This window comes from Ictidomys tridecemlineatus, chromosome 4 (assembly GCF_052094955.1).
Source record: "Ictidomys tridecemlineatus isolate mIctTri1 chromosome 4, mIctTri1.hap1, whole genome shotgun sequence".
NCBI classification, from domain to species: Eukaryota; Metazoa; Chordata; class Mammalia; order Rodentia; family Sciuridae; genus Ictidomys; species Ictidomys tridecemlineatus.
Window position 1 is genome coordinate 126,471,376 of NC_135480.1, and position 27,819 is coordinate 126,499,194.

General features: G+C 36.6%; 1 long non-coding RNA gene across 1 annotated transcript; it reads right to left on the reverse strand.

Annotated features, from left to right (window-relative positions):
• Positions 1-386: 386 nt before the first annotated feature.
• On the reverse strand, positions 387-27,629 carry LOC144377242 (uncharacterized). The gene is made up of 2 exons (XR_013438016.1): positions 4,039-27,629; positions 387-715 (listed from the first exon to the last, which is right to left on the reverse strand). It is a non-coding gene; the product is annotated as an uncharacterized LOC144377242 (long non-coding RNA).
• Between the last annotated feature and the right edge of the window lie 190 nt (positions 27,630-27,819).

Here is a 27,819-nt window from a genome sequence, read left to right on the forward strand (position 1 = left end):
TTGGCCTCCTGACCTTGGAACTTTAGCTTCCAACTGTGAGCTAAAAAACCTCTTTTCTTTATAAATTATCCAGCCCCTGGTATTTTGTCATAACATCACAAAACAGACTAACACAATCAGTCAACTATTATTTATCCAACAAGGTTCTGCCTCAGAGTTTTGAATTATTTTCTTTTTAAAATTTTTATTTATTTATTTTAATTAGGTATATATGACAGCAGAATGTATTTTGATTCATTGTACACAATTGCAGTACAACATTTCATTTCTCTGGTTGTACATGATGTAGCGTCGCACCCTATGTGCAATCATACAAGTACCTACGGTAATGATGTCCATGTCATTTATTAAATTGTTTTCTATTCAATAAAGTCCACATTTCTAAGTTAATTTTCAAGGTCCCTGTTTTTATTTGGTTTTCTAGAAAGTAGAGCCTGAGATAAGGCTTTGGGTGCAAGTGATTTATTTAAGAAATGAGTCCAGGTCATGTGAGGGAGGGCACTGGGAGAGGAAAATGGGGAAGAAAAAGGCAAGGAAACCATGATATATAGAACCAGCCCCTTAGAGGAAGTGAGTGGAAAGTGCCTCATAGTTGACACTCTAAAAGAATGGAGGCTTGAGGCTTTGACTACCAAATCTCAGTTTCCTTGGCTGAGGGTCGCCCCAGGGATGGGAAATCCCCTATGCTTCAGGAGCATCGCTGCACACTTCATTCCTGAAACAGAACAACAGGGAGACACTAAGGTACACATATAATAACTGTCCACCACAGATGCATAAAAATCACAGGAGGGCCAAGGGAAAGTGATTCAAGACACAAAGGGCACCTGCTACTCCCCCTCTCAACAAGCCCTGATCTGGCTTCCTGCATCAGCCACCTCTCTTTTCAAAGATTATCTCTAACTTTTCTGCTTCCATAATATTATGGATCAATGTTTTCTCTCCTGCTATTAAAATCCTCATTTTCTTCTGAGCCCAAAATAGTTTTACCATCTTTGAAAGCTCAGATTTGAATACTACCTTTGAGTGGCAACACAGTGGTGGGACAGTTTGGACTTAGGTGTCTGCCATAGTTTGGATCGTGAATGTCCCTCAAAGACCCTATGTGTTAAAGCCTTGGTTCCCAGATTGGTGCTATTGAGAGGCAGTAAAAACCAAGAGGTTCATCCTAGTGGGAGGTCTTGGGGTTATTTGGGATGTACTCTTGAAGGGGATTGTGGGATGCCAGCCTCATTCTCTCTTTAATTTCTCAGCCACCACGAGGCAAGCCACTACTTCCACTGTGTGTTCCCTCACAAAATGTGCTGCCTCCTCAGAGGCCCAAAAGCAAAAGGGCCAACCAACTATGGACTGCAACCTTCAAAAGTATGAGCCAAAATAAACCTCTCCTCTTTTTAAGTTGATTATATCTCAGGTATTTGTTTGAGTAACAGGAAGCTGACCAACACAGGGTCCAACATAGGTGCCTGCTATGGTTCAGCCTCTTTCTGGCTATACCAGAGACCTGAAGAGCTAATTTGAGGTCCCAGAGAGGCAAATGGCTTCCTACTGCACATATACAGGGGAGTCCAGAATCCAATTCAGCCAGAACCTCTGCTGAAAACAAGAATCTCCCTCTGTGCCAAAAGTCTCAGTGAAGCTTATGCCCAGCATGTTCCAGCTCAATAAACTCTTCTTCTGTGGAAACTAATTAAATAAATAAATATTAAAAACCTTCGTAAAATAGCAACAGAGGATCAGAAAGAGCAAAACAGGAATTGATAACTCGATGAAACTGGTCTCCTCTACAATCCTTTAAACAAGCCCTCTGTCCCCTAAACGTCTCCAATATCTCTCAAAACCTACTGCCCAGTCACTGTGGCCTGAGTCACAGAATCATAATAAGAGCAATAACCCCATCTGCATAAAACTCAGGATACTTTGAGAATACAATGAAAGATGAAACTTGTCCCCTCCACAAAAAAAAAAAAAAAATTAATGAGAAAGTAGGAGGGAAGTGTTCATTACACTCACAAAAGGGAAAACATCTGGATTTGACAAGCTGGAGACAATTCAGGTATGTGCCACTGCTCACATTGTGTGAATGTCATTTCCTACTTGCCTCTGAGGCTAAAATATCAAAACTGACACTATCTCACAACTTGAGAGCTACTCCCCGCAAAACGACAATATATAAATTTTATCATAAACAAGTCAGCACAAAAGTCCTCCCCTCCTCACTTAATTTCAGAAGACACTATGCTAATCCTTTAATTAAGCAGCATGTTTATCTGTCAAACTGACTTTCCCTCTGCTGAAAAGTATTTTGTTATCACAGAAGCTGTTGATTAATATCCTGCTCAGAGAATTTATACTGTTACAGAAAAATTCCCTTTAAAAAAAAAAACAACAGCAGAATGGAAAACTTAATCTTTTAATCCTTTCAAGAAAGCAAGCACTACCCAGGCCTAATCAGGAGCCACTACCCTCATGCCAGCTTCCTGCTGAAGGAGATGCAGACATACACCCAGGAACATGGTCTCAGTGCAGGCAGCCACTCAGGGTATATTTCCAAAAGGATGTTGGAGGATTTAACTGAGTAGAAACCACCAAAAAAAAAAAATGTCTCAGATCCAGCTGAAGCATCGCCTGCTCCCAGGCTGGAAGAAGGTATGCCTCGTGGTGGGGCTAAGACTGAGTGGAAATGGGGCAGCTGTTGTTCAGAGGAAACATAGGGGCCTGAGTCCCAGCTCTGCCATTTGGGAGCTTTATGAAGCTGACAAAATCCCATAATCTCTATGTGAGGCATTTTCCAAAAGTAGGAATAGCAGCTCTGTCTGGGAAGTCTTTTGTTAGGAAATGAGAGAGTGCATATGAAAGCACTTTGCAAAGTATAAGATAGTAGTGGAATTAGCTGGTTGCTCCAGTGGATTGTGTTTACAGGTATGTAGAACCCAATCAAAAAAAAAAAAAACTAAGCTTATCTATCTTACTCTACTTAGTTCTCCTATGTCCCAGAAACTCAAAAGAGAATCAAAAAAACTTTATTCTGGCAACCTGTACATAGTTGATTATATTCTAACAATGAAACCTTTCTGGTATTAAAGCCAGAAATCAGGACAGACTAAAATGCCCAGGAAAAAAAAAAAAAAAAGGAAGGCATCTCAAATAAATGAGAAAAAAAAAAAAAAGGTTCGGGGAAAACTTGCCAGTCAAAAAGAAAAAAAAAATCAGAAAAACAATTTCATACTTCATTTCTGAATCAAATTAATTTTAAATGTATGGAAGATCTAAGCATTAAATAAATCATAAAAAGTACCATTAAAGGCATGATAAGGAATGCTTACAATTTTATTGAGGATATAATTTAAAAAAAAAAAGAAATATTGATAAATTCAACCACAAAAAGAAATTTAGTATTGGAAGTGGTTAAAAACACACACACACACAAAGCAAATACACACACACACACAAAGCAAATGTAACCAAAATTTTTAAAAACTCACAACATACCACAGCAGACAGAAAATTAATATAAAGAACACTATTTTAGGGTCTGGGGTTGTGGCTCAGTGGTAGAGCACTTCCCTAGCATGTGTGAGGCACTGGATTCAATCCTCAGCACCAAATAACAATAAATACATAAAATAAAGGTATGTTTTTTTAAAAAAAAAAAGAACACTATTCTACAATAAGAAAAAGCTGGGCAATCTAATTGGGGGAAAACATGTCAAGAGTTTTTCAATACTTTTTGAGAAAAAGAAATCCAAAACACACTAAATAAGTGAGGGGTTCTGCATGATAATGAAATTCATATAAAAACAGGCATGAAATACCATTTTCACCTATCAAACAGGAAATAAAGTGTTTGAGTATATCCAGTCTTTGGGAGCAAGAGGATAGAAATAACTTTTTGTTAGAAGACTATTATGAAAGGCCATTTAACAGAAAATTTTAAATCATATATTCAGCAATAATATTTCCAGAAAAGTATATTGCTTACAGGTGTACAAAAATTACATGAAGAAGAACATTTAGGCCGGGCATGGTGGTACGCACCTGTAATCCCAGTGGCTCAGGAGGCTGAGGCAGGAGGATTGTGAGTTCAAATCCAGTTTCAGCAAAAGTGAGGTGCTAAGCAACTCAGTGAGACCTTGTCTCTAAATAAAATACAAAATAGGGCTGGGGATGTGGCTCAGTGGTTGAGTGCCTCCGAGTTCAATCACTGGTACCTCACCCACCTCAAAATGAACATTTGTTGAAATAATGTTTGCTTTAAAAAAAAATGTGTCTTAAGTGCCCATTAGTAGACAAATAAGGTAGGAAGTATTCATACAACAGAATTCTAAACACCTATTGAAAGAAAAAGAGAAAGTTATTTATACTGACATGAAAAAATGCTCATATATTGTCAACTGACAAATCCTACTTTGCAGAAGAATACAGCTTATTCAGGTTAAGATAACATGTATTTTGATTATATAAATATATAAAATATATAAATGGTCTTATAAGTGCATAGAAAAATCTATAATGCTAACCAATAGAAGTGAAATTTAGAAAACTGGGAAAGAAAAAGTACTTTTATTTTTTATTGATTTTTAAAAAAAATAAATGACAATGGAATGCATTAAAATTCTTATTACATATATACAGCACAATTTTTCATATTTCTGGTTGTATTTAAATTTCAATTTATATATTGTAAGAAAACTTTACCATAAAGAATAGAAGGGAGGAAAAAAAAAGAATAGAAGGGAGACCAGTAGAGTAGAGGAAGAGAGCCAGGGGGCAGAAGAAGGAAAAGAAAGGAGGAGGTCCTGGAAAATGAAATTGATCAAATTATATTGTTATATTTGTGTGCATGTACAAACAAAAGAAATCAGACTATTATGTATAATTGTAATGCACCAATAAATGAATAAATGTTTTCATTAACTTTTATTAGTTTTATAATATAAAATAAGAAAAGATAGTGTCACCTTATACGTACATAAATTCCAACAAGATTAAATGAAGAATATTCTCAGAAATAAACTAAATCTATTGTCCATGATGAGTATAAAACTCTTGGGAAGTATATGAATCTTTACTTGGGAATGTGAAGAACAATAAAAACGTCAAGATGAATTCTTAAAATTTCTAGAACATGGAATATCTGCAATTTTTCTTAAATATAATTGTTCCCTATTTTATTAAATTACTTAGGAATGCCTCAATACCATTCCTAAAAGAATTTGGGACTTATTAAAATATGCAAAAGTAGTTTAATAAGATTTAAATATGTGTGAAAAATCAAAGAGGAAATGGGGGGGGATAAATGAAATAATGTTAGTAGGAAAAAAAGTATGTTGTAGCATCATGTCTCCATAACTTAATTTCTTAACATTTCTGCCAACAAGGAAACACATATCTCCCTAGACTTCATAGTGTCCATAAAGTCAAAGCAAAACAATTGCTTATGAAGAGCCTCATTATTGGAGTAGTGATTCCTGAGAAAAAATTTCTTTCATGATAAATTAACAAGGTTCTCCAAAATATTCCTACAGAAATTAATTTTATAGAGTGGTATTTATTGAGGTAAGAAAAGCAGAGAAAAAAAGAAGCTGCTGGTACTCTTTACTTTCTAGTTCAGGATCTTTTTCAAAGCAAAAAAAAACCAACACTAACTTGCCTACTTCACAGTCATGATATGCAATTCAGATCACTAAAATCTCAAGAATGCTAATGACAAAACAATTTTTGTAAACCTTCAGTCCTTGACACTTCACCCATCCTGGTACATAGTATGCATTCAAAAACTATTTCACAAAAGCATTAGAACACGGTAAACTTGGATTTTGTGTGAACATTCTATGGTCACCTGCTCCTCTGCTAGTCTTCCATGATGCCTTTCATCAATGACAATCAGGATTGCAAAGCAGTAAAACACACAAAGGAAGCTTGGAATGTCTTTCAAAACATACCTTTCTCCTGGCCCTAGGAGTTAGGAGGTGGGTACAAAATTGTTAAAAGATAAAGATTTGGGGAACAAGACCAAAACAGTTCAAAAGATGCTATTGTGCAGCTGTCAGCCAAGGGGACTGTGCTGCAGAGCTAATAAGAATGATATGGGAAGTCTGCAATTTAATCAGCTACAGACTCCTGACCCTTAGTGCCTACATGGAGATGCATCCATCAGGTGTGTATTTCATAGAGTGGACATTTAAGAATTAGGGAAGAAGTTGAAGGTGGGAACAATCATTGACCCAGGACCTCCTTGCTATTAGAGAACTTCTTATAGATAGCAGCTACATCACCTCATCATCTTTAAAAATAAAAAGGTAGATCCCCCAAATAGACCTCATAGAGGTTACTCTCAAGGGACTTGATATTCCCTCTTTACCCTTTGGTCATAAAATTCAGTATATGACACTGAAATATTTCAACCTCTAAAGAACTAATTTGGAAGGGGAAATACCTGGGAATAACATTGGCCAAATTATATTGTTACATTGTGACTATGTATGAATATGTTAAAATGAATCCCATCGCTAAAATTATAATGCAGCACTAAAAATGGGAAAAAATTAAAAAGCAAATTTTAAAAAGTTTTTTTTTTTATTTAAAAAAATTGCATTCACCAGCTAAGCAAGCAGCCTTTCCAAAATGAAGAGTAGGACTCAACCATGTAAAAGAATCCTTTGGAAGAAAGGTAAGTGCATCAAAATAAGAGGGTCAAACTGAGTGCAGCACTGCACTCCTGTAATCCCATCATGGTATATGCCTGTAATCCCAACGACTGAGGAGCCTGAAGCAGTAGGATCACAAACTCAAGGGCAAGCTGGGCAATTTAGTGAAACTCTGTCTTGAAATAAAAAAGGAAAAAGTCCAGTGGGCATAGTTCAGGGGCAAAGTGCCCCCTGGCTTCAATCCCCAGTACCATAGATAGATAGATAGACAGACAAATAAATAAGTGGGTCTGTAACTGAGATATGAAACTAGAAACACCTGAAAGCAGCAAATATTCACTATAACCAAACCAGACAGCAGGCAGGAACAACAATGGGAAAGGTGGAATTATTAAACAGGCTTCCATTAGTATGTTCCTGTCCTTGTAAGATAGTCAACTGCAGTAGCAAAAAATTAAACTCCTGTTGGCAGCTGGGGAAGCCACGCTGAGTGCCCTCAGCCTGGAAAGGACACACACACACATCAAAGGCCATCTCACCCCTTAGGTCTGTAATAAGAGGGAGCAGAGTACACTCAAGTAGCCACAGGTTTACATACTCCTTTTTCACACTTCCACTCCTTTCCTTCCCTGTTGGATCACAAGGTCATGACTTCTCTGTCCTCAACATCTGCATTATCAATAAAGAATCCTGAATAAGCTAAAGTCCACTGGTAAATTATTGATCCCATCTGAGTAGTAAATAGAAGACATCAGTGCACACCACCTAGACAAAATAAAACAGGAATTTATTCTATTTTTAAAGTTTTCCAAAAAATAAAATTCCACATATTTTATTTTGTAATCCAACCCTAAACCTTGGACTTAAAGATCAAAGTTTTAAAATTTTTTCACACAAGTGGGGGGGGGTGGTATATGCAAGTGGGGAGACTACAAAGTGGTGAAGAATGCAATAAAAATTAACTTCTTTCCCCAGAAGAGCAAAGTTGGCATTGCTGTCCCTTCACAAATGGAAGTCAACCATATAAGACAGAGCTACATGAAAAAAGGGGTGTCCAGGGCTTGGCTGGGACTGGAATGGGAGAGTACTTGGGCAGTCCCAGGGCTCTGGCTACCAAATGGCCCTCTCCTTTTTATACCTAATACCTCAGATCAATTCACTTAGCAGGCCACTGAGGTGTCACTGCTGCCAAACAATGTACAGATGCCCCAAGAAAGTTCCTTCTGCCAACAGTATCTCTTACTAGACATAAACACCTACTTTCCAAGCTTGAAATTTATTAGCACCCAAATGATGTTTATTACCCCCACACCTTGTGATCCTGTCATGGATTCTATCAACCAAGGAGACTGGATTAGCTCACATACCTAGGTATTTATGACTCTGAAGCGAGCCAGTTTTCAGAAGGAATCCTGAGGACACATGGAACTGATCGCCAACAGGTAGATGAGTTCCCCTGGAACAGGAAGGCAAAAAAACCAGCCAGGACAGAGGAGAAACTGCAAACTAATAAAGCAAGAGTCTAAACCCTAACTAGCAACTGACCAGAACTAAAAGACATGAGCTAATCAGGGTGTAAAAAAGCAACCAAATATTGCAGTAATATCATTTTTTAAAAAGTAGCAAGATTTTTCATTCAAATAAAAAATTTAAAAAAGAGCAAATGTCATTGAGATTTATTCTTAATGGAACACTCTGAGTTATCTATGTATGAATATGAGAGCAATTAAATTTTTTTTTGGTGGTGGGGACTGAATCCAGGGCCTCATGCATGCAAGGCAAGCACTCTGCCCACTGAGCTACATCTCCAGCCCTGAGAGTAATTAATTTTTAAATAGTGGAGGTTTAAAAAGTTTTTTTTCAAACCAGAAATATATATATTCTGAAGTGCAATTCAATATCTATTTAGCCAAAACCTTTCAAGAGAAAATGGAAATTTGAAGAAACACTGATGGTTTATATGCTAAATTAGGAGGTCATGGAAATAGAAGCAGAAGGACCACTATGATGGAATAAAATACTAAATTTCCAAAAATATAGATGGTATAAAATATCCTAATCACTTCAGTATTTTGTTATCATCTTCTGCAGTAGTTGTTAATTTTTGTTAACTGTTGCTCATTGTTCTAGGGAACATACAAAAAGACAATTAAACTTGGGCTTTTCTTTTGGAATCTTCACTCCAGAACAGGAGTAATTGGTATCAGAGTCTTTCAGAAAATTATTTCAGAGAGATTTACACATTTATTTCCTGGGCCTTCTCCCTACCTGACCAGTGTGTCAAGTTCTATCTTCACAGTCCCTTACTTTGTCTATTTGTGTTCCCCATCGTGTAGATTATAGGAAGTTTAAGGTTCTTCACCAATTTTGAAGATACAATAAAACATTGTTTTCTAAAATATCTACCTCTCTCTGTTGCTGCCCATCCCAAAACTTATTCTATGTCCAGCCACTAGCAAGTGAATCCATATGGGATATTTACTAATAAGTTTCTGTTTATACTTTCTCAGATATTTTTTCACCATCAGATTTCCAGCAATGTAAGCAACTGGAATGTAGGCAATCTGAAAGTTGTAGGGTCAGGAAAAGTATCAAAATAGGCCCAATCACTCATTTCTTGGATCAACATGACCCAGGTTGCCAGACGGTCTATCATTTTCTATTTTGCAGGTTTCTCACCTACCTGTTTTGCATTTTAACACAAAATTCTGGGAAGGAATTATCACCAGTATGATGAGAGAGAACTTTCTTTTAGTTTGAAATCTGGATGCTGTCAAGTCAATGGAAAAGTCAAATTAAACAATTAACTAAATAGGGGCAAAAGATGTTCATTGCCAATTTGGGTAACTGGCTGTGATTATCAGCAGGTTCTTGAATGCCCACAGGGTATATGTGCATGTCCATATGGAAAGACAACTAATGAGAATGTCTACATGGAGTCACTGAATAATGTCACCTGTCACCCTCATTCTCTACCTCTCTGTCTTAGTGGAGACTGGCCTATGTTTTCTCAGTGCAGCATCAGTCCCTACAGAGCCAGATTCCCTTGGAAGAAGGAAAAGTCACCCAGGAATGGAATGTGAGAAGAACTGGGGAAGCCAGGCTCTCCTGATGTCTAACTCAGGGAAGAACTTCAATGTGCCTGTGGCACAACATTTAACCTATTTGTGTTTCCATCTCTCATTTGTAAATAGGGTAATTATAACCTCCCTGCCTCATATGGCTTGGGAAGCTTCATTAAAGTTGGTAAATCATTTTGAAGATGGGAGTTATTGCTCATGAGTCCTCCCTTGGCATTTCCTGGCAGCTGGCTTTGTCTTAGATGGAAGACAGAGTTCTTTCCTGTCCTTCTATCAACACTGAACATCCAAAGGGAAACTTTCTTTTTTCCCAAAATCTGTGTTCTCAGTTATATATTTTTCATCACAATTCAGAAAGTATTAATGATTTGGGATGCAATAACAAAATAAATATCCTTGTAAAAAATCCCACAAAGGCTATAGAATTATCATCAATAATAATTTCTATTCATTAAATCATGCTGATATCATGTTCAAGTGTATATTTCTATAAATTCAGAAACAAAGGAATCTTGAATATTCTCTCCATTGGGATTAATACCTAAATCATTTTGCCTTTGCTATATAGTCCCTTGAAGGTCCATGTGTTAAGGTCATAGTCCCAAGCTTAGAGCTTTCAGGAGGAAGAAGAACCTTTAAGAGGTGGGGCCTAGTAGAAGTTTTATGGTCATTGGGGGCATACCCTCGAAAAGAATTGTGGGACACTGGTCTCTTACTTTTTTGCTCTTTGCATCCCAACCACGAGCACTTTACTCTGCCATATGCTCCCTGCCATGACTGGGAGCATGATGTGCTGCCTTGCCATGGGACCAAAGAAGCAGGGCCACTGAACTGAAACCTCCAAAAGTGTGAGCTAAAATAAAACTTTTCTCTTTATAAGCTGATTATCTCAAGTATTTGTTACGGTAATGGAAAGCTAACACAACCTTCTTTAAAAAAAATTACCATTTTTAAGTTGCTCTTTCATACACATATATACACACCAATGTGTAAGAAACTCTTAAATATTTTCTTATACATTGAAACAAAAACAAAAATGCCAAAATATCTTTCAAACTAATTTTTGTGTTAGACTATTTCAAAAGAACTACATTTTAACCAAAAAATCTATGGATATATTAGCTTGCTTTGGATGGTTGTTTTTAATTTGGTTTCGGTTTTGGTTGTGTTGGGGGATGATCGATACTTGGGCCTCATGCATGCAAGCATCAAGTATGTGCTCCCCCACCAAGCCACAACCCCAGCCCAGCTGCTTTTTTAGATATTTAAAAACATAAAGTTAAAAATAAATTTACTTAAAAATGCATGTTTACTTAAGTAATCACTACTAAGATGCTAGTTACATAAAATATGGTACATCCACTATGTATATAGGAACACATACATATATGCAAAGAATAAAATTCTAGATATGTTTTAATTTTAAAAAAATATAAAATAATGCTTATTTTATCATATATATTTTATTTTTATAGATGCTAAAAATAAGGAATAAATTATAACATGTAATAAAAGAAATATTTATAAAACATAGCATGCAGACTATCTCTGGAAGAACAAAAATAAAATAGGTAACAGTAGTGAAGAAATGAACAGCCTCAGTCATTTGAAGGAAACATGCTGATACTGGGCACTTTTTGCCTTTGCAAGTATAGTAGTAATTTCCGAAGGGTTTGTTCAATTTTAATCCTAAATAAATCCTAAAAGGCCTGGTGATAATTTCTGAACACACTAGGCCACGTGCAACCTTTCTCTTTGGATCTGTAAGGTTTTTTTTAATCCAATATAATTCTGTATAACAAGACAGAAGAAATATTCCTGGACATAGTGAATGCAAATTTGCCCCAAATTAGTTGCTTTTATTGTCTGAATTACTCCATACTTTCCTAAAGGCGAAATGCTTTCTATGTAAAACTAGGAATCAATATGTCCAGGAATATTTCTGCTCTCTTGTTATACAGAATTATATTGGATTAAAAAAAAAAAAACTTACAGATCCAAAGAGAAAGGTAGCACGTGGCCTAGAGTGTTCAGAAATTATCACCAGGCCTTTTCAACCAATGCCCTTATCCCTGATTGTCAATGTTAGGCAGTGTCTATATGGATTTTCTGGGATAGGACTACTTAATAGATCAGAGCCCTTTACTGATTGATACTTACCAATGAAAGAAATATTCATAATATGAAATGCCATTGCAGTTATGGTCCTGGACTCAATATCTAATAACTTCCTTGTGAAATGATAAACTGAGGAGGAAACAAATGTTGGAAATGTGGGGCCAGAATGCATAAGAGACCAAATGTTCTCTCTGATATGTGGATGCTAACCCACAATAAGAGAGGGTAAGGAAGGGAAGAACAGAAGTCCAATGGATTAAACAATGGATTAAACAAATGAAGGGAAGGGGGAGATAGGAAGAACAATAGAATTAATTGAACATCACTTTCTAATCCTTGTATTTGAATACACGAGCAGGATTACTCTGCATCATGTACAACCACAAAAACAGGATCCTAATTATAATAAGTTATATTTCATATGTATAATATACCAAAATACATTCTACTGTCATGTATATCTAAAAGAAACAAATAAAATAAAAATCTAAAAAGAAGCATATTAGTTCACTATTCATTTTGAGGAGTGAGAAATCAGGATAATGGGAGCTACTCAGTGCCCCATCTCTCTGAATCCAAGGATCTCTTTTTAAAGAAAACAAGATTTTAAAAATCACAGTGATCCAAAAGAGGCTGAAATTTCAATCCAGCCTATCGGACAACCCCCAAGTCCTGGGAAAACAAAATCATTCATTAATTTTCTGTCAAATATTCTAATGATCTACATGTTTGCTTGATCATCTATCCATAGCCACATAATAGAAGTGTATCTCCCCTCCTCTTTCTGCTCCTCCCACTAAAGCAAAAAGCATTTTTTAAAAGTTGTTTGGAGAGGTTGTTCTCAAGTTTGTGTGTGAGGTTAAATTTGTTTAACCTCAAGTTTACACTACACTTGGGGTTCTTCATGGAAGGTAGAATAACAGTCCAATCTTAAATCCCATTTGCTAAGCAAGAAAACCTCAAACCCTAGATAGGCCTGTGGTCAGCTAGACACTACCTTTGAAAGATAAGTGCCTCAGAGACTGAGGCCGAGGTCAGAATGTTCTGTTGCAGCTTGGTTCTTCTGGCTGAAACTCATATGCACTAAGACAGATCTGGCCCAAAGTGAATGTTAGATACTAAATTCTTTCTTATTATTTCCACTTTTAGCTCACTCATAACTTATTTTACATTATTAAGGCCCATTAAGGCAGGAAACCAGTTTCTCTTCTGAAAGAATTATAAATGACCTCTGAGCTTTGGCACCATTAGTTCACAAAGGTTTCTGGTTCTTTTAAAATTGTTCTTTGCTTTATCAAATAATTTTTCAAATTATAAAAGTATGCCACCATAATATATAAGAAGGAAAATCTATCCAATTCTTCCATGTGCATCTTCCATAATGTTTCTAGGCTCAAATAAAAGCACAAATTAAACACGAAAAGACACAGGATATATATTTAGATGGGTAGAATGATGGGCTTATCATTAAATCATGCATGATTTAATAGCTTTGGCTTTGCAAATTAAAATACTACTTCCATTACTCTGGTATATTTTTTGCTTTTGCTTTTCTAGTATATAAGAATAGATTATCAATATATAACTTGATCAATAGATAGCAATACATATATGATCAATAGATCAAGTACTAACATATCTACATAAATATACTAATTTTATGTAAATGAAATCCTATCATCTTTGATAGAGATCTGCTTTGTGCAACTTTTTTTTTCTTTTTTTTTGCTTGCCTTCATTTTCCCTAAGCCCATAATTCCTTAGCATCCCATGACTGCAGCTAAAAACCATTGTCTTTGTGTTCATGTCATCATAGAAATACACACCCATACACACACATAGAGAATTATTGGTCCATGTTTATTTTACAAATTGGATGATTTTATACAGTTTTTGTTCGTATCCCCTTTTTCCCCTTCTTATTTAGTAATACTCTGCCAACAAGGATGACTCCAATATATATCTAAAAATGTACCTTGGTGAAGTGATACCAATTATTCTACCAACAATTCCCTCAGAGCTTCTTTGTTTACAGCTTATATTTTTTTTGTGGTTTTGCTCTTTGCCTTTACTAATGATGCTTCAATAAATATCCATGTAAATATAGCTTTCCATATTAATTTTGGTGATTTTAAAGCCACCTACCCTAAGGAGGACTGATTCATAAGAGAGTTTTAATAATTACTGAGTGCCAAGAACATTATATGAAACTGAATTACTAAATTAGAGTTGGCTGGGCACATGAGGATAGTGTTGATCATGAGAATGCATAAGTAGGGCTTTTCAGAATGTTTACATTTCTGAGGAATACAGTCAGAGGAATGGACTGTTAGCATATGTATTTATAAATTTTAGTGGCTAAATTCATTGTTTCTTCCCCTGAACATGGTAACAACTTAACTTGTTATTAGCCATGCATGAAAATGCCCTTTTCCCAGCCACCCCACAGCAATAGGTAGGAGAGCTTTAAATTTTTGCCAGTGTTATCTCATTGTTACTTTTTTTTTTTTGTACCAGGAATTGAACCCAGGGGTGCATAACTATTGAGCCACAATCCTAGCCCTTTTTATTTTTCATTCTGAAATGGGATCTCACTAAGTTTCTGAGGCTAACTTTGAACTTGTAATTCCCTGGCCTCAGATTCCACAACCACTAGGATAACAGACATGTGCCATCATGCCCAGCTCGTATTATTTCTTTTATCTGTGTGCTCCTCATTATCAGTGGGTTTGAGCATCTTTTTATAATTCTTTAGCCCATCTGGAACTGTCAATATTTTTACTCAGTTGTCTTTTCCCACCTTGCCTCTTGAAAAGTGAGCAGAAAGTGGGTGGAAATTACAGCTAAGATTAAGAATAACCAAGAGTTACATGTGTAGAGAAAAGAGCTAGGAAAGGGAAATCACACACAATTTTGCCAAAAGGCCAGTGATGACTAGGAGGCAGTTCTACTTTACACACAGATCTATAATGGGCTTTTGTCCTCTATTTTTTTTTCAGGAACAGATCAAGAAGACTTTCCCAAGAGCCCAGGAGCTGAGTTGAACTAGATTATGGAGGAAGTGTCTAGCGAATGAAGAGGGAACAAAAAACAAAGAGGTAAAGTGAAGGAAAGGAACACATAGTGAACACTTGGGCCAGATTCTGTGAACATTTTAGAGTTATAATCTCAGTTATTCCTTGAAATAAACCTACAGGATGAGGTAGGTTCTTGTCTCCATGAAAATGCAAAAACAGAATTAGCAATGCCAAGTACCTTCTTCTGAATCATTCAATTAGAAAGGGATGGATCTCAGAGCACAAGCCAGACCGCACTCCCACATCTATGCCCTTTACTAGTCATAGTGAAGATGCCAGAGGAAACCCAAGCAATGCACTTGACCTGCCTAGAAAAGCCAGGGAGACATAGGCTCTGTAAACATCCTGAAAAGCCCTGTTTATGCAGTCTCATGATCAACACTATCCTCATGTGCCCAGCCAACTCTAATTTAGTAATTCAGTTTCATATAATGTTCTTGGCACTCAGTAATTATTAAAACTCTCTTATGAATCAGTCCTCCTTAGGGTAGGTGGCTTTAAAATCACCAAAATCAACAAATTAAAAACAAATACTGGTATTGCCACAGGTTGAATATCTCAATTTCTGATCAGTTATGATTACAGTAAGATTTATCACTTACCAATTATTATTACACAATGTGTCCTTAAAGTGAAAAATGGCTTTTGCAACAAGAACAAATATTAGACATCTCTCCAAAGGAATGTCCTTGGAATAACAGCTTCAGATACCAATCTAGATATTATATGTCTATTAAGGATTTCAGGGATTTGGGGGATTCGGAGTATTTATTAATACTCCGAATCCCCCAAATTTCTGGATAATGAGTATTATTTTCTCCGTTTGTAACTTGACAGTTACCTCACTAATCAGTACCTTTTTCTTGTCTCCTTGCTAACTCAAGCATTTTTGATCACAGAAGTCCACTAAAATTTCATTCTGGAATAAAATCCAATTGTTCAATGTTAATTCTCCATTTAGGGCTCCAGAAAATAACTTTGGATTTTTCCATGGAATAATTAATTATGCAAAATATAAATGATTACACATAATATGGAAGTTATCAGCACTGTACTGGAACAGATATGATGCAGCCAGCCCATCCAGCCCGTTTCAAAGGCTATAAGGGACAGACACCCATTTGAGACATCTGCTTCAATTTCTCATTGCATTGTCAAGCCTCATTACATAAAGGTGGTTTGTGTTTCACATTAATTAGCCAAGAGGTTTGAACATTAATCCAATACCCAATAAGCATCCCTCTGCAATGAGTTAGTCTTTGAAAAAAAAACAGTCCTGGCTTTCTTATATTTATTAAAGTGAGAAAAATAGACATGCCATTCTCTTGAATGTCAGCTGACGATATTCCTGCTTTATTCTTTTACATGAGTAATATTTCCTTCTTGTTCCATGTGCCTTGTGGGCACATCATTCAAGTGCAAAGACAGTGGGGAATGTCATCTGAAAAAGTTCAGTAAAATGAAGCTGTGTGTATATGATGAGGGGCTTTCACCAAAAATACATGAAGTACCCCTACAACTCAATAATAAAAAGAATACAATTAAAATGTCAGAAGTAGACATTTTTCCAAGGAAGGTACACAAATCACCAATAAGCACAAGAAAAGATACTGGTCATCATTAGACACTAGGGAAATGCAAACTAGAAATATGAACACATATACCACTTCATGCCTACTAGAATGGCTAGAATAAAAAAGACAGATAATGACAAGTGGTGGAAATGATGTGGCAAAGACTGAACCCTTATATGCTGTGGTGAGAGTATAAAATAGTGATTTGGAAAACAATCTGGTGGTTCCTCAAAAAGTGAAACAAAATGACCCAACAATTCTACTTTTAGGTATCTAAAAAAGTTAAATATATACAAAAATGTGTACATGAATGTTTATAACAACATTATTCATAATAGCTCAAAATTGGAAACAACCCAAATGTTCATCAACTGATGAAGAGATAAAAATATGGCAAATGAAGGAAAATGAATACATGCTACAAAATGAATGAACCTTGAAAATGATATGCCAAGTAAAAGAAGGTAATCAAAAATGTTCACATATTATAATTCCATTTATATAAAATTTCCATACCAGGAAACCTATAAAGACAGAAAGAAGAGGTTTCTTCAAAATGGGGGTAGACAGTAGGGAGAGAAATGGGAGTAATAGCTACAGTCAATGGGACTTCTTTTTGAGGTAATGAAAATGTTCTAAAATTGACTTTGATGATAATTGTGCAAATCTGGGAATAGAACTAGAAAACTATTAAATCATACATTTTAAATGGCTGAATTATACCGTATATGAATTATAACTCAATAAAGCTATTTCTAAAAACACGTAAAAAGAAATCTATGAGTTCTGTGAATATAAGACCCACTTTGTTGGATGGTCCAAGTAAAAGCAAATGGTAGGGTAACAGGAGAATTGTATTAGAGTTAGAGGAACAGAACCATGTGACTAATAGGCGATATGGACAGATGATTGATAGATAGATAGATAGATAGATAGATAGATAGATAGATAGATAGATAGATAGATAGATATAATAAAATGGGATTTGTTTATTAGATTGGCTTTCAGGACCAGAAGCTGAATAGTCCCATGATAGATGACTGCAGACTAGAGAGCTGGAGGAACCAGTATCTGCTCAGTCCAAGAAGCTGGAGTCTCATAAGAAGAGGGACCAATTTTGCACCCAATCTAGGACTAGAGCCCTGGGAACTGCCTGGAGAGTTACTGGTCAGAGGCTGCTTTGGGGAGAATAAAGGAGCTCAATTCTGATATCCTCAGATTATGGCAGTAGCAATCCAAGATCTGTTCCAGAAAGAGAAAATAGCAACTGCAATGATGTTGGTTTCCTCCTTCCTCCACCCTCCTTCCATCTATGCCCCAGTCCATTGGGCTGCACCATCCACATTCAGGGTGGGTCCATCCTCCTCATGTGCCATCCCACATGTCAATGATCTCTAGAAACACCCTCACACAAAAAAATCTCTGAATCAAATCTAGTTGACAATTCATATTAACTACCATTGGGATGTAGGAAGATAAAGAATGGAGATGCCCAATTTAAAAGGGGATTATATCCTAATAAACGCATTGTGAGTTTGAAATATTATAGGTAAAAAATGCATTTAAGTTGGAGATGTAGCTCAGTGGTAGAGTGCTTGCTTAGCTTGCATGAGGCCATGGATCCAACCTCCAGTACCAAAAAAAAAAATTATTTACTACACCAAACACCATAGCTTAGCCACATAATACACCAGAGAGTATCTATTGCTTTCCCTTAGAATCGTGTGGCTGACTGGGAGTTGAAGCTCTGCTGGCACCATGAGTGTACCATATTTCACCAAGTTCAGAAAAAGACCAGAATTCAAAATTAATTCAAACTACATGTATATTGCTTTAGCACCTCTATAAAGTCAAAAAGCATAAGTCAGGAACCATCTGTATATGTGAAGAACTCGTGAACCCATCTAATCACAAGGGGCAAACCAGATGAACAGCATACAATTCACATAGCTGGTGTGAAAGTGTTAGAAATCCACCAATTTAGTCACTCAACAAATGTTTATTGAGCATGTTCCATGTGCAAAGTTATGTTCTAAGAAATTGGGATACAGCCATGAGCAACTGTCTTAAAAAGAGACTTCTGTTTCTTGTCTGGTATGTAAAAAGCTTATAAGTTGTTGCTCCAACAAATAAAAAGCTGAAAATCTGAAAAAAATAGCAATTATTCTTAGAACCATAAGAGAAGTCACAGGACAAACGACTATGCCCATAATTGGAATTAGAAAGACAGGTGAATCAAAGGATCACAACTTAACTAGAAGAGAACAGAAACCTCCCTGGGAGCCAGTGTTGGGGTAGGCAAATCTGAATTATAATAAATTGCTTGAGGCTCAATGTGGACAAGTCTGAAAGATCAAAGATCCAGGAGACCCATCATAAGGGAGCCCCCACACTTTCATGAGTTCTATCTCCTGGACCTCTGCTAGGTTCTCATGGTGAATATCAGAGGAAAATCTCCTCATGCTTACAGAATGGGAGGAGAAAAGGAATCATTTTGAAATACCACAGACTATTCTGTTCTTAACAATGCCTGCCCTCAGGAGAAACTGTTTAATCAGAGCCTAACCTACTGGAGTTTTGTCATAGATTAACTGACCAGAGGGAAGGGAAATAGCCAATTCTCTTTTTTAAAAGAATTTTTAATTAATTTTTAAAAAAATAAATGACAGCGGAATGCATTACAATTCTTATTACACTTATTCAGCACAATTTTTCATATCTCTGGTTGTATATAAACTATGCTCACACCAATTCGTGTCTTCATACATGTACTTTGGATAATTCCACCATCCTTGCTAACCCCCTGCCCCCTCCCTTAACCTTCAACCCCTCTGCCCTATCTAGAGTTCCTCTATTCCTCCCATGCTCCCTCTCCCTATCCCACTATGAATCAGCGTCCTTATATCAGAGATAACATTCAGCATTTGTTTTTTGGGGATTGGCTAACTTCACTTAGCATCATTTTTCTCCAACGATATCCATTTACCTGCAAATGCCATGATTTTATTCTCTTTTATTGCTGAGTAATATTCCATTGTGTATATAAGTCACTTTTTTTATCCATTCATCTATTGAAGGGCATCTAGGTTGGTTCCACAATTTAGCTATTGTGAATTGTGCTGCTATAAACATTGATGTGGCTATATCCCTGTAGTATGCTGTTTTTAAGTCCTTTGAGTATATAGACCGAGGAGAGGGATAGCTGGGTCAAATGATGGTTCCATTTCCAGTTTTCCAAGGGATCTCCATACTGCTTTCCATATTGGCTGCACCACTTTGCAATCTCACCAGCAATGTATGAGTGTACTTTTTCCCCCACATCCTTATGAAGTTCACAGTCCAGAGCCATTGGTTCACTGAAAGACTGAGATGTAACCACAGGACAATAGAATGATTCTCCTCCCCAACAAGTTACACTCACATTACTAAAGGCCTGTTTACAGGACATCATGTCTGGCTATCAAGAAAAAATTATAAGATACACCAAAGTAAAAAATATTTAAAGATGGCTGGGGATATAACCCAGAGTCAGAAGGCTTGCCTAGCACTCATGAAGCCCTGGGTTCCATTCTGAGCACCATTACATCTGTGTGTGTGTGTGTGTGTGTGTGTGTGTTTAAGAGACACCAGGCCTATAGTAGGGATGTAGGGATGTTGGAATCATCAAGCTGGGAATTTAAAACAACTATGATTAATATGATAAGGTCTCTAATGTATAATATAAATAACAATTTAAGTAACGTGAAAGGCAACATAAACAAGAGATGGAAGTTCTAGGAAAAAAAAACAAAAAGCACTGTAACACAAATAAAAAATACTTTTATGAGCAGATTGGACATGGCTAAAGAAAGAATCTCTGAATCTCAGGATATCTCACTAGATACCTCCAAAACTTAAAAGCAAAGCAAAAAAAAAAAAAGAACAGCACATTCTATAACTGTAGTACAACTACAAAAGGTGTAAAACATATGTAATGTGAATATCAAATAAAGGGAAATGAGCAATGTTTGAAGCATAAAAACTACAATGAAAACTAAGGAGGTGCCTATAAAACGAAATCCATGATTCAGATTCATGATTCCTTATCTTCAAGCTTAATATTATGCAATGTGCAATATTATGGGTTAACTGTCTAGATGTAAACACCCACCGTGCTAAGGAAGTTGCATAGAAATGGGAGTTAGCTCTGAAAATGTCTCAATAACTGCTCTGAAGGAAATACAATAAAAATAGTTTTGGAACACTTGTGATAAGATTACAAAGATTGATCACTTGACATCATTGTATCTAGTACTTTTGTCCATCTAGGGACAAAGAAGTTCAGAAGTATTTCATCAACATGAAATACAAGATAGGAAATCTGTAGAGATAAGATTTTAGGACATTGCTGTATTGCATGGATTCCATTCATTCTACACAACTCCCAAACTAAATCCCAGAACTTGCTTCAAATCTGGAATAGACTTGGAACTTTTTTCTTTTTTTAATGAATTGAACTTTATATATGATCCTTCTCCTGAGTAGGTAGTACTGTGAACATTGACAGTATCATAACTAGAAAGAATATGGCTTAAGACACAATCCCAAAGCACAGAATAATTGTATTCAAATCATTGCTCTATTTCTCACTGTCTTCGACAACTCATTCAACCTCCTTGTGAAATTACCTTCCCCCTCTATCAGGTGGGAATCATGATAAAAATCACCTCTAGGGACTGCTCTAAAGATTAAACATTGATGGTGCATGCCCATAATCCAAAAGACTCAGGAGACTGAGACAAAAGGATTGCAAGTTAGAGGCAAGCCTTGGACACTTAGCAGGACATGTGTTGAAATAAAAAAATAACAAAGACTGGAAGTATACCTCAATGGGAAAGCATCCTGGTATTGCAAAGTAATAATAATAATAATAATAATAAGAAGAAGAAGAAGAAGAAGAAGAAGTGTGTTAATATATGTAAAGAATTTGAAATTGTGCCTGACTCTAAACTCTGTAAGTATATGTGCATTCAGAAATTAAAATCACAGTGTTGCCACACTTTTCCAAAACTGGTTATAATGTGATATTTTCTCTTAATCACTGAACATTCATGTTTTGATTAAATGCCTCCTGCCTACCAGGCATTGTGCAAGACATTTAGAATAATAAATTAATTAATGAACATAGTTCATAACCTCTAAACTGAATGGTCCATTGTACATTTCATAATGTGCATAGAGTACCCTTTTTACCACTGTCTCTTTTCAAAGCATATGACAAATGGAAGTTGCTATTATTGTATAACATAAGTGCTAAAGACCATCCAAGCTAGGAGTAGGATAGCACAAGCTGCATACCCCAACTACCCCAACTCAGCATTTGTGTTGTGACTATAAATTATGGAGCCTAGAGTCACAATATAAAGCAGAATAATATGATCCTGTTCCTTATGAGTTTGGTGAGCTACATTAATGCCCAGTCAAGTTTAGAGCACTGTGTCTCCAGGCAAACATGAAAATTCACACTCTGCAAGCCTGAGAGAAACCAAGGCTGACAGAAAGACCCACAATATGGATCTAACAAAAAATGATAAACTGTACACCATTCTTTCTACATCTTTTCCTGCTGAGTTTTATGGAATGCAGAGACCTCTTCAGTGTAGCTGGTTTGTGATTTTTGTTAAGCCTTTGGATTGGCAAACAAAGGAAGAGACGATGACCATGGAAATGCTCATTGGTCATTTTTTGCAGCTCAATGATTTCCCCAAATCAGTGAGGCTCAACATGAGAACTTTCTAAGCTATCTGTGGTTTCAATGAGATTTCACAGCAACGCAGCAGCTCCATACAATACAATGCACAGTATGGCCCAATAGCATGATGGTCATTCCACTCATTCCTTTGTGTAGTCATTCTGCAGGGACAGCACTTTCCATGTGCTGGATAGGGTGCTAAAAATCAATATTACAAAGGTTGTTTTAATTTTTTAATTTAGAGCAAAAATAAGTAAAAATTTCAAAAGTTTAACCTTCAGTCAGAAAAGAATTAAAGTTTCTAGCAAAATAAATACATAATTTGATGGTGCCTTTATGAGGAACCATCAGCCTAATATATCATTGTGTCATATGCCCATAGTTCAAGTGCAAATTTCTCAGGAGCTGGTGCAAAGCAAAAGTCTTGGGAAGGTGTAATTTCCCTTTTCCATCATTGTTTCTGAAGGAACACTACTCAAAATTATCCTCAGAAATGTTGCACCAACTAAGGATAAGCAATATTGACCTGGAAACGGTGCTAACATCATGCGCCTTTCTGTTTGTCACAAGACAAAGTTCAGGTGTAACCTGGTTTTGATCTGTTCTATTGGGGGATCATCCTCATGAGTAAACCTACTCATCTGAAGTCATTCTTGATTGCCTAGACTTATCTAGGGGCCTCAGAGTCATGTTATCACAGGACAGCTATAAAATTTTTATAGTAGCAAGACTCCATTGATCAGTGGGTCAACCATACATGCAGTAAAAGTTGTGTGTCAGACAGAATTCAGAAGCCAGGCCACAGAGGTCATGCCTGCTGTTTGACTGCTGGTGTAGAGTTTCTGAATGCCAAAGAATCCCTTCAAAAAATGTGTTCCCACCTGTTTACATACCTCCCTCCAAAAAGATGAATAAACAACCAAAAATCAAAATAAAGATAGCCATTTAAAGAACATTAAGTCAAATACAGACATTAGATGGTAAGGAAGTCATATTTGTATGAGGTTTTAAAGGATCCAGATATAACCCTTGAACTGTCCAAGAAAGATGAAAATTGAGGTAGAGGGTCATAGACGGAAAATGAATTTGTGATATTTACCAGACTTGTTAGGGGCAGAAGGAGGGGAGTCTCCTTTTCAATGCAGGATCACTTTGTTTTCACAGTTGTGTTGTAAAAACAACTGATAATGCCTGGAATGGCCTAATTCTGCCACTTACAAAGAAGAGTTCTCTGTGGCTTATCTAAGTAGCCCACTGGTCCCAGCCTCACACACCCTGTCTAGACTAAGCTGAGCATTATCAGCAACCTCTAAGTATTAGTTAAGAACCTACTCTGACACGTTCAGCCTAATAACCTTGGTATGATAGAAGATGTAGGAAGACAGAGACTGATTTCCATTTCCTCCAAGTTTTTCATTGATGATAACTAGGAAACAAGAAACCCCTCTGCTTGATGTTCTCCATTGCATCAGAGAGAATGATGGCAGGTGCTCTTTCAGTCTTTGGAAACAAGAACACATTTTCTGTAACTCCTTGCTTAATGATATTTCTGACTCTAATAGAAGAGGAGAAGCAGTCTCCAGCCCTTCCACCCTGAGGGTTCTCAATCAACAGGTCAAGGGCTGCACGCACATCTCAGATCTTATAGAATCCTAAAGTGCCTGCCTCTGCCACCCACCTCTCACCCAAATCTTCTAATGGACAGGAATGGAGAACAGCTGTTGATGGTTCCCTCTTCTCAGCCCCAATGGAGTGGGCCCCACCCACTTACAAGTTATGTGGTCAGCTCCACAGAAAAATTAGAAGTGTTATTCCTCACATTCAGGTTGGGAGCAATTATATCTAAAGGAATATAATACCCAGGAAAAAGAGATACTCACACGAGAACTCTGCCTATACTCTGACCTCTTTATCTGCTCTGCCCATCCCTTCTGGGGAGCTCTGTGATATAGACTGAGCAGGCAGGCCTGTGGGATACCTGTCCTAATTCAGAGATGGGACATTCATTAAGCATAAGCTATATGTCTGGCATTGTCAATTTATGGAAGAGTCTGATTCCCAAGTATGAACTGAAAAGAGGGAAAGACAGGATGACATAAAGCTGTGCAAGTGATAAGCACCCAGCCAAGGAAGTGAGTGGGGATTGACATACAGCCCATGCTTCTCCATATAGCACATGCACCATATATGGGGTTGTATCTTCCCAGAAGAGGTAACTTTTCCTACTGTCTAGTCCAATAGAGGCCCTGTGTAAGAGGTTTGGCATGTGATCAGATACTAATGGACTACAGTTTCCCATTATCAGACTATTGCTAACAGATGACATGAAAGGGGGTATATCTCTTAATTTGTCATTGCCTCCATCCATAAAATGGGGATAGTAATGTTTCTCCATATTGTATGCCTTGAGATAGTCATTTTAAGGAGCAAAATCAAAATTTATTTCCTCCTGCTGCCCAAGTGCTACTTACTAGCTATAAATCACTATATGATCATAGAATAAATCTATTTTGTAGTCCCTATCAAGGAAAATTAGTGGAAACTCTTATTTTACTAGCTAGGCAGTGGTCATGGAAAGTTCTCACTAGGCACTGGCCAAACAGCTAACTGCCTGTTGAGACTGAACTGAGATTTCAGGTCAATTCTTCATCAATTGTCCTTTTTCAATTTTAGCATGCAAACTAAGGTAATAAACATGGCCACCAACAAACTTTTGGAAAGAGATGCAGAAAGGACTTTCTTATCTCAAGAGCAGACAATGTATCTTTCTTATCCTTGGATTTCAGGGCCCAAATTGAAATGTGGGAGCTCAATCAATATTTGTTGACACATATGCTAAGTGGTCCATATATGCTCCTAAGCACATGACCCTCCTGAAGGGTCTTGAAAAATTCATACAAAATAACAAAATTCAGAAGGGTCCTGAGTAATTCATACAAAATAATTCAGTTTGGGTAGGTCTTCAAGAAAGGATCTTCGATTCCTGTTCAAAAATTTCCTCATATCTAGAAAACTCTTGCATGTTTCCCTCTAGCTTTAAAAGTCAGAAAACATAGCTATAAATTTACTGATTCTGCATATCCAGGCTATGTAAGAGACTAAAAGTTTCACATTTTAAGTTCAAATCTAATAATTCTAATATACTGTGTCTGATTTACATATGAATTGTCTTTCTAGGTAAAAATGAAAACAATTTAATGTTAGTGCCACAGGCATGCTATGACCACTTGCTCTATGTACAGCACTTCTAAATATTTTTGTCCATTTTGTCTTTCAGTCATAAGCCATATTTTCAGTCTTGAAAGTCAAAAGAATGCATATTATCTAACCTCAATAGACCTCAAAACCATAGTGGAGAGAAAGCATATTCCATGGTCTCCAGCTGAAGGTCTCATTTCTGGAGGACAGCAGAGCCTCATAACACACAGGCAAACTGCAAGTCTATTCTCTCATTTCTCTCCTAATATTTAAGGACAGGGTTTGCAGAGGGAGATTCCCATGAGCAGCCCTCACCCAGTCTTTAAATGTATTTATTCTGGTTTCAATAGCATCAATTCCCTCATCAGTGATTAAATAATTCTTTGCCACTTAGTGGCTTCATTCTTCTGGAAGCAGGTGGCCACTTGTGAATGCATTTACTGCCACCTTGTGGAATAGGTAAAAACATTTGTAAAGGGTTGACTAGTCAATTTTTGGTCACACTCAAAAACATTTTTCTCATTTTTTTACAACTTTTCTGTACAGGATCTCAAACCTAGCAGGAGAAACAACAACAACAAATTATTGGCTTCATGGACTGTTGTTCTCTGCCAAAATGGAGGTATAATACACAGAAAGCAAAATCTTCCAGTCCCAGGAACATTCCTAAACTTCACTGACAGTGCCAGGAACTGAACCATAATCCCAGACAATTATATTTACAAGAAAGGGACTGGCCATAATCTCTCCAAAAATAATGTCATTCACATTCGTTTTGTATAGAAATACAACATACATTAGTTTCGTTAGCCATGTTTGAATTTTGATCTTAGCCTAGAAAATTAGCCTGACCTAACAGAAGTGTTTAAAATAGCCTGTTCTACAATGGATCACATCATTTGATTTCAATGCTGTTCATGTCTGGCTTTTCATTGCATTTTTCCTTTTGCAAATATATTTCTATGGTTGTATGTATCTCTATAGATGGCTCTAAGAAAAGTGTTTTCTTAGAAGCAAGACTGTACCCATTTGCTAGTTAAGGTGTCACCTCTTTCTCATTCTTTCATTTCATACGATAAATCACATGAAATGCAAGTCTTTCTGATCTAGCTTCAGTTGGCCACCGAAAACGAATGAAAGCAAGCCCTTGGTTTCCAAGCTATATGAATGTGTTTTAAAGCTTGGCACCAGCAAATTTATGTTCTATTTTCCCAACTCATTCTGTAAAATATACCCTCTAACTGACCCAGGGAGTAATGATGACATTTAAAATGCCAGAAAGAGAAATATTTAAGGATTTCAGACCTGAACAAACTATTAATTCATTGGGGTTTTTTTTAGTGGTATTTTGTTTTGTTTTGTTTGTTGTTTTTTTTGTTTGTTTTTGTAGTTGTAGATAGAAACAATGCCTTAACTTTATCTATTTTTATGTGGTGCTAAGGATCCAACCCAGCACCTCACACATGCTAGGCAAGCACTCTTTACTGTTTTTTATATTGTGTCTATTATTAAATAATTTATAGTTACTGTCTTTATTATATACAGCAAACCCTATAAAGCATTAGATATCATTGTCTACATTTTATGTATGAGGAAAATAAGGCTTTATAGAGGGTAAAGAACTGCCTGAGGTAACATCTTAGTTTATATTTAAAGACAATCTAATTTTGAAGCATATGCATGTATTTAATCATTCCACTTTGCCAACTCCTCCCAGAAACTACATTCATCTGATCTGGGACATTGTGGACTACTAAAAAATATCAGAGAAGTTTGACTCATAAAATTGAAGACCTAGAAAGAACCTTACCACTAAACATTGATGTGGTAGACTCAATCCTCATGCACTGCAGAGAAATCGACAAGCTAGTGATTGAAAACTCATACAGCTGTCTTAATAGCTAACTGAACTATTGACAGACACCCAAATAAGTGTCATCTCCTGAAAATGCTATCAAATGACACAGCACTAATTCTATTGGTGCTTCCAGTGCTCAGCACATATTTAGAACATCATATTTCAGAAACTCCTTCAAAGTTCATTTACAAAGCATCTAAGAAAAGATCTCATTACTGTATAATCACTCCCCTCTTTGTCTAAATATAGTATTATCTGGCTTAATTACCCTCTCATTTACCAAACTTGGTTCTAAATGAGTCTTGGTTGTTTTCAAAACTAAATCCAACTTCTAAAGATGAAAATTACCCACCAATCTAAGAATATTCAGTAGAAAATTTTCAAATAAGAACTATCAAAAACTTTTTTAATTGAAGCTACATTTTGTTTGTTTGTTTGTTTGTGACAAGATCTTCCTGAACCTGTTTTTGTTTGTTTGTTTGGTGGTTCTGGTGATCAAACCCCAGGCTTCACACATGCTAGGGAACTGCTCT